The 10,001-nt window shown below is 34.1% G+C and overlaps 1 protein-coding gene across 9 annotated transcripts in view; it reads left to right on the forward strand.

The window, feature by feature from the left end:
* Positions 1-3,127: 3,127 nt before the first annotated feature.
* Positions 3,128-10,001, forward strand: part of LOC118741154 (Golgi phosphoprotein 3 homolog sauron) — a 31,848-nt gene continuing 24,974 nt past the window's right edge. For 2 of the 9 annotated variants that reach the window (XM_036473010.1, XM_036473011.1), the window contains exons 1-2: positions 3,128-3,564; positions 8,904-9,365. The gene's annotated coding sequence lies outside the window, so the exon portion shown is untranslated. The remainder of the gene's footprint in view (positions 3,565-8,903; positions 9,366-10,001) is intronic. The other 7 variants (XM_036473012.1, XM_036473013.1, XM_036473016.1 and 4 more) reach the window with 5 other exon arrangements.

A 10,001-nucleotide genomic window follows, 5' to 3' on the forward strand; every position in this document is an offset into this window, starting at 1 on the left:
ATTCCATGTGAATAAATCTCTCCAGTGCTTAAATAATTTTCACCACATTAAATAGCTGCACAACACCCTAATTGCCGAAAAAGCGTTGCTTGCAACACTAGTCCTTTATGGGGACCAAACTTGGTAAAAAAAAATAGCTAAGTTTGTTTACTGGATATACTGAGATGTCAGCATAGAGGAGGAAAAAATCATTGTGGAAGAATACAAGTGAGATATCTTAGGGTTGACAGATAGTTGACAGGGTGTTCAATATGGCGATGACAGTGTGAACAATATGGCAGCCAATATGGCATACAACACCGAATGGCCCGAAGTAGCCAAACTACGACCCGAATGAAACGCTTCGTGAAAATCCAGGGTTGCGAAGTGGTATTTTGTTGGAAAATATAAAAGCCAGGATTTTGTGCAGCGCCGAATTTTAACAAAAGAGGGTTTTGTGTTCTCAAGATGAACAGAAAAGGGTTGCTGTGCTGTTTCGTTTTAAGCTTATTTTAATCTTAAGGTATCTAATTAAATATTAAAGGAGACAAAAATTAAAGCAAAAATTTAAAATATATGTACATATCTGAAAATTTTAAATAAAATATATATTTCCACGAGAGACAAATTAAATAAAATGGGTTAACTTTAGGGGAAATATACTTATCAGATTGGGTCAGATAGCGCTTTTACGTTATAACTAAAAATAATTCCTACTTAAATTTTATATAATTTTGGTAACGTATTTCTAAGCTGACCCTGAGATCTGTGAAATAATACATATTTATGTGCATATATTGTGTTGATTATGCTCTAAATCGCTAAATAATTCTTGCAGCAATCAGCACCATTGGAAAGTGAAGTGACAATAGGCTGGTTTTCTTTATACAGCCCGTTTTAAATTCGTATTATTGTTATAATAAATTACAATTATTGTTTGTTTCCATTTCGGTCAACCGCACAAATTATTTATTAAAAAAATGTCGTTTTAAAATAGCAATTTTGTTTACTTTTGAATAAGACTTTATCGAGTGCGCTATAAAGACAGGGGGATAAATGCTGTAAAGAAATATATGTTGAGTCCAATCGGTTTTTTGCTATTCCGGTTTTTGTGTAGGTATAAACAAGGTATATTAAAAAAATAAATCTCTATAAAAACTGGTTTTAATTGAAACTTTGTTTTTTTCGGCTATATTTGTTGTTATTTATTGGCTCAGATGCAAATATTGAATGAACTAACATATTTTAAATATTTACGGAACTACCATTTGTATACAATCCTGTATTCAAGTAGATGTAATTCGAAAAATTTAAACGGATTTCTTTAAATCCACCTGAGCTGCGGACATATTGCGAATTCATTTTAAAACATTAACCACTACATTTTATTAGTATTAAATACTTTCAATTAAGAAACAATTATTATTAGAAAATAAATATGAATCGGTTTATTTTAAATATTCCAATGTATATTTTTTGTTAATGCAGATAGTGCGGATTTAACGTATTTTATAACCGTTACATGGGGAAAATAAATTTTAGGCAGATTGTTATTGACAATTTTTACATAATTTACGATTGCAATCAATTTCTTTCAAAACTATAATCTAAATGATTGCAAGTTGTATTTTTTACGATCAAAACAGATTCCAATATTAGGTATATTATGCACATGCAATCCAATTTGATTTGAGTTATTCAGTTTTAGATACATTTATATTTCTGTGTTCGTATGGAATAGTAGTTTATGTCGGGAAGCTGGCTTTAGTATAATCCGGCAATCCGTTTATTATTTACAACACAAGGAATTTTTTGATGACCCTTAACAAGAATATGGACGTGCTAGTATCGGAACTATTTCTTGCACGTTTATTTATCCAAAATTTCTTCAACGGCTCGGCGCCAGTGAGGGTATGTTGCGAATGCCGCATTATACTAAAACCAGCCTTTTGACATAAGCTACTATTCCATATGAGTGGGACACGTGCGAAATGCGGATTTTCCCAGTTGCAGTACTGCAGTAACTCGACACCTTCCTCACCAACCGCTCTGTCCTCTATGAGCTTCTTAATGCACTGCAAATAAAAGATGGAAATTTAAGAAAAAATACTATCACAGCGTTTCACTCTTGTAGTATATTGGCTATCAAGCACCAGAAAATTTCTATCACGCATTCCATATGCCACCGATTGTCGTGGATCAATTAAAATACTGTCATCACAGCTTTTTGGTACTCCAGCAACTGGTGTGTCTATGGCGGAGTAATGTGGAGCTGTTGCATGACTAAAATCAATTTGGGCTCTTTGAGAACTGGCTTGTTTGTTGCGAGCTATTGGCATCAAATGTATGCAAATTAGATTTCCAAACGGGCAACTGTTGAATACAGGAAAAAATGTATTTTATATGGATCAGCTAAAGTGCACTACTACCGTGTAATTGGCCAACCTTCTAATAAATCAAGCAATCTTATTGTATAGTCATCGCCGCCAGTCACCAAGAAATTTCCACTTGGGTGAAATGCAACATCATTCTCCGGCGACGAATGCACTGTATTAGCTCGCCTTCAGCTTTGTCAAATATCTTAACGCGGTTACAACTTAATGCTAAAGCCACCAGATTGACGTCTGGATGCCATGCCAGCTGTCGTCCCATACCTCTTCCCCCGGTGAACGTTCGCATACATACGCCTGAAAATGTATCGCAAATTCTTAACTTGTCGCCGCACGATGAAATGAACTTACCATTAGGGCTGAATTTTGCTGCGCGCACCCATTTGTGTGTATTTTGAATCAGTATTTTGATGGCTGTTCGCCATTTTTCTAGTCTGCAAACGAATAAGCTGACGAAGAAGCAAACAAATTCAAGCACATTGTTGCATTCTACCGTACATATTAAAAGCTTTAAAATCTTAAAACATATGTGAAAAACTTTTATAATCTGAATATTTCTAATGTCCCAATCAAAACCAAATTTTATAAATAGCATTTTTAAAAAGCAATAATCTAATATTTTTCAAGTTTTTGGGCATATATGTTACCATTTGAGCAACAAATACTACCAAGTTTTAAGAGACTATTTAATGCAACTCAGGTCAAAAAAGCGCACTTTAGAGCAAAATAAGCAACTCTAAAAAACAGATGATCGCAGCTGTGGCCCAGGATGACGTCTATTGCTAAGATATCTCACTTGGAAAAAATTTACAATGAAAAATATTTTTCCTCCATTGCATAGGGAATATCGTGAATAAACTAGTAAAATTTTATTTTTTCTAAAGTGTTTCTGAAAATAGTTATCAGTTTGAATAAATAAATGCATAATACTGCAAAAAATATGTAAAATAAAGAGCAAAGAATTTAAGCTCTTCAGTGACACGGAAACAGCAAAGCAAACGAAGGCACAGTGTAAAAACAGCAACAAACAAAAGGCACACTTCCGGTTGAGCGAGCAAATTGTGCGGTCGGCTTTTTCTGTGCTATTAAAACTCTCTTATTAACAAACTCTGAAAAAATATTTTTTCAGCAAACAAAAGTGCGCAATCATCAATAATTTGAGATAAGCAGTGTGGTAAGCGGGATTTAACCCCAGGTGAGCTGCATTGTACTTAATTATATTTTCTTGACTTAAATACTTTTATACATATATATAAGTGAAGTGAAACGTGGGTATAGTCTTTCAAGTGACGCCATGGCGTCAAATAACGAAAGTGCTGGTGCAGTGCCTAGACAGGTGCCACCGGGCTCTAATAGAAAAAGAAAAAAGGACTCGGATTCAGAAAATGTTACTGATAAATCATTAAATGAAATATTTGCGGAAAATTTCAGTAATGAAGAAACCGCTATTCTTCCATCCACTAGTGCCAATGCCCTTGCAGGTAATACAGATACCGAAACAACAGTTAAGTCAGGAGTTTTTGTTAAAAATGCAAATGCGAACAAAGAACAGGCAAGAGAAACGGTGTTTTACCCAGCAATCCATAAGGGTAAGGCAAGCGTGCTCTGCGATACCTCTAAATGTGAAAATGTGCAAAACAAAAATGTAAAAAATGGCCTCTATTTATGGCGCAAAATAGAAAAATTTAATATTGAGGGCATTTCCACTATTAAAGCAGTCGGCTTAACACTCTTTAGAATAACTTTTGAAAATGCAACTTATGCAAATAGATGCATACTAAACCAAGATTTAAAAGAAAATAATATCCGAGCCTTTATTCCAAAAAGCTATGTAGAGTCTTACGGTGTCATAAAGGGCATTCCACCAGACTATACAGAAGAAGAAATTAAAGAGAGGTTAATTTCAGATATCCCAATAACTTCAGTGCAAAGATTTACAAAGAGGGAAAGTAGAGATAGTGATGCCAGGGTTTCGACCTGGTCGGTCAAAATTGGCTTCTTTGGAGATAAGATCCCAACGGAAGTAATTTTAGATTATTCAATTCTTGAGGTACACTACTTTTATCCGATGATAAGGCAATGCTTCAGTTGTGGCAGGTTGGGTCACACACAGAAGGCATGCAGAACTGGCAGAAGATGTTTGAAATGCGGTAAAAAACCGGTGTGCGTAATGTCATGTGAAACTAAATGCCTTCTATGTGATGATACTTCTCACATTGCTTTGGACAGGAAGATTTGCCCAGCTGGGGAAAAAGAAAACCACATTAATAAATTGATGACTTTAAAAAAGCAAACTAGGAGAGAAGCATTAAATGAACTAAAATTGGAAACTCAAAATAGATTTGAACTTCTTAGTGAAGAACATTTTCCTGTGCTGAATACACAGAAAAACTTCTACAGAAACAATCAAACTGAGGTTAACAAAATTTTAACACCAATTTCCTATGCTAAAACTGTAAGACGCCAGGCTCCGAAGTTATATTTCGTGGGAAAAACCTCACAATCTAGAGTACCTCGTCCGAGAAGGACACAAAATAATGGTGTGGCCTTTAATCAGCCTAACTTGCATCTAGTGTCGGAAATTGAAAAAATAACCACAGAAATGACTAAATTTGCTAGGGATGCCTTCCGTCAGGTAGACTTCCCTGCAGGAGTAAATGCCTTTGTGCATTTTGCTGACAGATTAAAACAAAAATTGTAGACTCCGAAGCTGATTTGGAGGATATGGAGATATCTAACCATGATGAGGGTCTTGCAATATAATATCCAGTCTTTGTCTAAAAACAAAAATAACATTGACTACTTTTTAAATTCAAAAGAATATGACATAGCGTGCCTCAGTGAAGTTTTTTCACATGAGGACACAATCAAAAACAAAAACATTACAAATTTTAACATTATAGAAAAGAAAAGAAGTGATGGATATGGAGGGGTCGCTATTGCCCTTCGAAAATCCATTCGCTTCAAAAAAATTATTTTTCAATCTAACCATGATATCTGCATAATTCAAACAAAAAACTTAACCAGGAACCTCACTATTTGCTCTATTTACTGCGAGCCATCCATGGATTTAGCCACCTTTAAGGCCTTAATCACTAATTTATTCAACACTCTTGAAACCTATGACAATGTCCTTATAATGGGCGACTTTAATGCTCGTTCAAGGAAATGGGGAGATAGTATTGATAATCCTAAAGGAAAGTGGCTTGAGTCTTTTTCCAATGATTCAATTTTCAATTGCTTAAACAATGGGAATCTTACTTTCATACCTAGCCTAAAAGACAAGAAAAGGGGATCGGTTTTGGATCTAACTTTTACAAATTTCACAGCTTCATGCAATTGGGACGTTTTAGATTACCACCTGGGGGTAGCCATCACTATCCCATCTCTTTAACTATGGACTTCACGGCACCCAAGAGTATCACCATTCCTATCTAGGAAAAAACTCCTAACATCCCTCAATTCCATCTCATTAGAGACCTCTACAAGAGACATCAGCCAAACCTTTTCCGAAGAAATCTCAAAGGCTACAGTTACTCTCACCAACAAAACCCCAAAAACCTGGTGGCATGATGGCTTAAAAAAACATTTCAGACTTCGCATTGCATCAATAAGAAAATGCAACAAATACCCTACGCCTGAAAACTTTAAAAAAGCCTCAGAATATGAAAAAATCTGGAAAGAAGAAGTTTCAAAGGCAAAAAATGAAAACTTTCAAAACAGCATTAACTTATATCAATCAACCAAACACCAAAGAAGCATGGAGATTTGTGAAAAATATGAAAGGAAATTACCAAAAAGTTGACAGTTCAGCCTTGGAAGGCTCACACCATGATTTCTTACAGCACTTAAAAAATCAAGTTTCTATAAGCAATAGTCATAACGATACACTCATTGTAACCTCAGAAAATGATACGGTGCAGGCCTTTGATTTATCTGAGCTAAACGCAGTTCTCAAAAACAAAACTAAAAAATCTGCAGGGGGATTTGACAGAATCACTTATGAGATGATTCGATCACTTTCTGAAAATGCCAAGGTAAATCTCCTTATAGCCCTAAATAACTCTTTCCAGACAGGAGAAATCGATGACCAATGGCGTACAATAAAAATCAAACCCATTCCAAAGGCTGATAAAGATCTGAGTGATTACCACAACTATAGGCCAATCTCCTTAATTTCGGTATTACTAAAAATTATAAATTTGATGATTAAGGCTAGGATAGATCCATGGTTGACCGAAAATGCAGTCCTTCCAAATAGATGCTTTGCCTATCGTAAAGGCCGATCTGCATCAATGTGCCTAAACGAAATCCTTCATAATATCGAAGTATATAAAGATAGAGGCTTTAAAGTTGCAGCAGTTGTGATGGATATCAGTAATGCTTACAACTGTGTCCCAACATCGGCTCTAACAAAAATACTAGAAGAATGCAATATTAACAGCAACTATATTATCTGGTTCCAATCTTTTTTGAAAAAACGAATATTAAAATTAGGTAAGGAGTCAGTCATTATAAATGATGGTCTCCCACAGGGCAGCTGTCTTTCGCCCCTTCTTTTCAACTTGTATACTAAATCTTTACATGACTTTGAAGATGACTCCACTGACATATTTCAATTCGCTGATGACTTTCTCATCATGGTGCATGACAGGCATCTCCAATCCTTAACACAAAAGTTACAACTAAAACTTAAAACATTTATTGATAAATGCAGTGATTTAAATTTCAATATTAACACCCATAAAACTAAGTCAATATATTTTGCAAAAACTAATAAAAAACAGTTGGATATAAAAATTGATAACCTGGCAATAGAACAAGTAAATCAGATCAAATTCATAGGTCGTACGCTAAACTCATCACTTACAGTAACGTCTCATTTCAATAAACTAATCAAAAAAGCCGCGAACAATGTCAAATTAATTCAAATGATTACCACAGTGAAAGCTGGGGTCACACCTAAAGTTGCAGTCAATCTTTACAAAAGCCTGGTTAGATCAAAGATAGAAGTAGCTCGATCCACAACTCATAATTTGCCAAAAACATCCAACAACAAAATTATGGCTTTTCAAAATAAATCTCTTCGTAGATGTTTAGGTTTAACTCCTTCAACTCTAGTTCATAATAGTTACGCTCTAGCAAATGAGTTTGAACCTAAGGAAAGGGAAATGCTTCTCACTAGTCGTGAACTCATAAAACTTAAATTTATTAACGTAAACGCATACAATAACGTAGCTTTCCATAACCAACTAAACTCCAGTTATTCAAAAACCTATTACCAATTCAAAGAAATTCTTGATAATGTCAGCACACAAACAGCTTTCACAAAAAACAGAGAGCTGAGGATAACTAAGAAACTATTGGCTAAGAAAAAAACGGAACTACCAAAACAACAGATTAAATCTGAATATTACTCTCTATTTCAGAAGTATAAAAAAAACAACTTCACCATTTTTGCCACTGATGCTTCAGGAGGGGTAAACTCTATGGGATGTGGTGTTTACAATGTGTCACAAAAACAACATTTTTACTTCAGCATAGATTTCAAATCTTCCTCTGCTTTTAGTGAGATGTGGGCAATTGCAAAAGCGGTTGATATCGCTTTTGAAGATAATCTAAAAAAAATTGTAATTTTTACAGACAGCTTGGCGTCATGTCAACTCCTATCACAAGAAACATCCAACAACTATATAGTAGCTAATATTCATAATACACTCAACAAGGCCAAAATTCAATGTGAAGTAGTATGCACCCCAAGTCATGTAGGAATTGAATTTAACGAAATTGCAGACTACATAGCAAAATTGGCAGTCGATGTAGGTGCTCCTTTAGCAACTAAACTCACTCCTGAAGAAGCCTTAAGTCAAATAAACACAATCATTAAAAATAACTGGAATACTAAGTACCAAACAATCTCACAAGAAAAGGGAAAAACTCTAGCTAACTTTTTTCCAGAGATACCAAATAAACCCTGGCATCACAACTCAACACTCGAGGCAAAAGAAATTAAAACCATAAATAGACTATTAACAGGTCACACCTATGACAAAGAGTATTTGAACAGAATAAAAATAGTCGATACAAATATTTGTGATACCTGTCACGTCCTTGACAACTATACCCACATGATTTTCGCATGCAAAAGATATGACACAATAAGAAACAAGTACAATGCAGTTAAAAACCACAAAGACTGCACTGAAATTTAAAAAAAAAGAGACTGTGCTACTCTCAAAGAACTTTGCAACTTCATCCAAGAAGCAAATCTAGATTTTTAAAAAATTTAAAAAAAAAAAAAAAAATAAATTTCTTTGTTTTTTTTTCCCCCTTATATTAAAATAACTTAAGACTAGAATGCTCCAAATACATTCTTTTACCTAAGACTGACATATACATTCGTATGTGATAAAAAAATTTAAACGATCTCAAAAAAAAATTTTACATATCTATATGTATTCATGACTTATATAATAAATGATTACGAACTTTTGTCTTAACCTGTTTTATATTTTTCAAACAATTTCGTTCTAGTCAAAGCAGCTGAAGAGGCCAACACATTTTTGCAATTTTTTGTTTTTTATTTTTTATTTTTTGTTTTTTTATTTTTTCTTTTGTTCCTTTTTTTGTTAAAAATAATCTGTTCATTTCGCTCATTGCACATACCGGAAGTGGGCTAATACCTAGCCCTTATCGCTACATGTTGTAATCGTCTTAACAACTGTCATCAATATTTGTATTGCTGTACTAGCCCTCAGGGCATCTGTTTAAAAATCTCATCAATCAACTCGCGCGAAGCTGACATTACTACAAATCAAAATCGGCTGGCAACATAAACAACAGAGAAATCACACATCAATCATAGCAAAAATCAAACGTTGGAATTGGTCTAAACAACACCTGAAAATTAAACACGGAAGAAGAATCATTATAAAGTTTTTGTATGCCCCGACCATTTAAGACCATCAAAACCCAAAAAAAAAAAACAAACAAAAGGTGCAAAGCAAAACGTAGTGGAGCGCCACTTCACCAATCAGTTACTGATATAGCAATAAATAAAATTTGCGTATTTTTTTTCGGAAAAAGATTAATTAAAGAGGTTTAAAGGGTGGGCTTTAGTAGTCAGCCGCACCTTGTGTTTTATGAAAACCAGGTGGAATTAACAAATGAAACTTGGTCAGGATGTTAAGGGAGGTATCCTCTAAAACATGTATAACTAAAAAATATAAATAATATCATTGTTTATAAGTTATTTGTTGTTAAAATTTCTTAAGTCGTTCCACTTGGTTTCCTTAACAAAAAAGCATTTGTGCATACTTTTATATATATAAATGCACATAACACTGTACTTAATACTTTACACACTTTTCTTTTAGTTTATCTTGTATATAAATCACTTTAATTAAACTTTTATCGACTTGTAAATTACATTGAATTTCACGCATATTTACAATAACATGGTTGCAAACTGACACATAATGTGTTGCCATATTGTACAAAACAATACATACAAAAAAGGCAATGATTAAAAAGGAATACAGGGGAAATCAATACAAAAGAAAATGTTCAGCTCCTTTTCTTCGCAAAACAGAAAGAAGAATTCTATTGCCTGAGGGTTATAATCCCTAAGTG

This window comes from Rhagoletis pomonella, unplaced genomic scaffold (genome assembly GCF_013731165.1).
Source record: "Rhagoletis pomonella isolate Grant_MI unplaced genomic scaffold, Rhpom_1.0 Rhpom_scaffold_00006, whole genome shotgun sequence".
In the NCBI taxonomy this organism is placed as follows: domain Eukaryota; kingdom Metazoa; phylum Arthropoda; class Insecta; order Diptera; family Tephritidae; genus Rhagoletis; species Rhagoletis pomonella.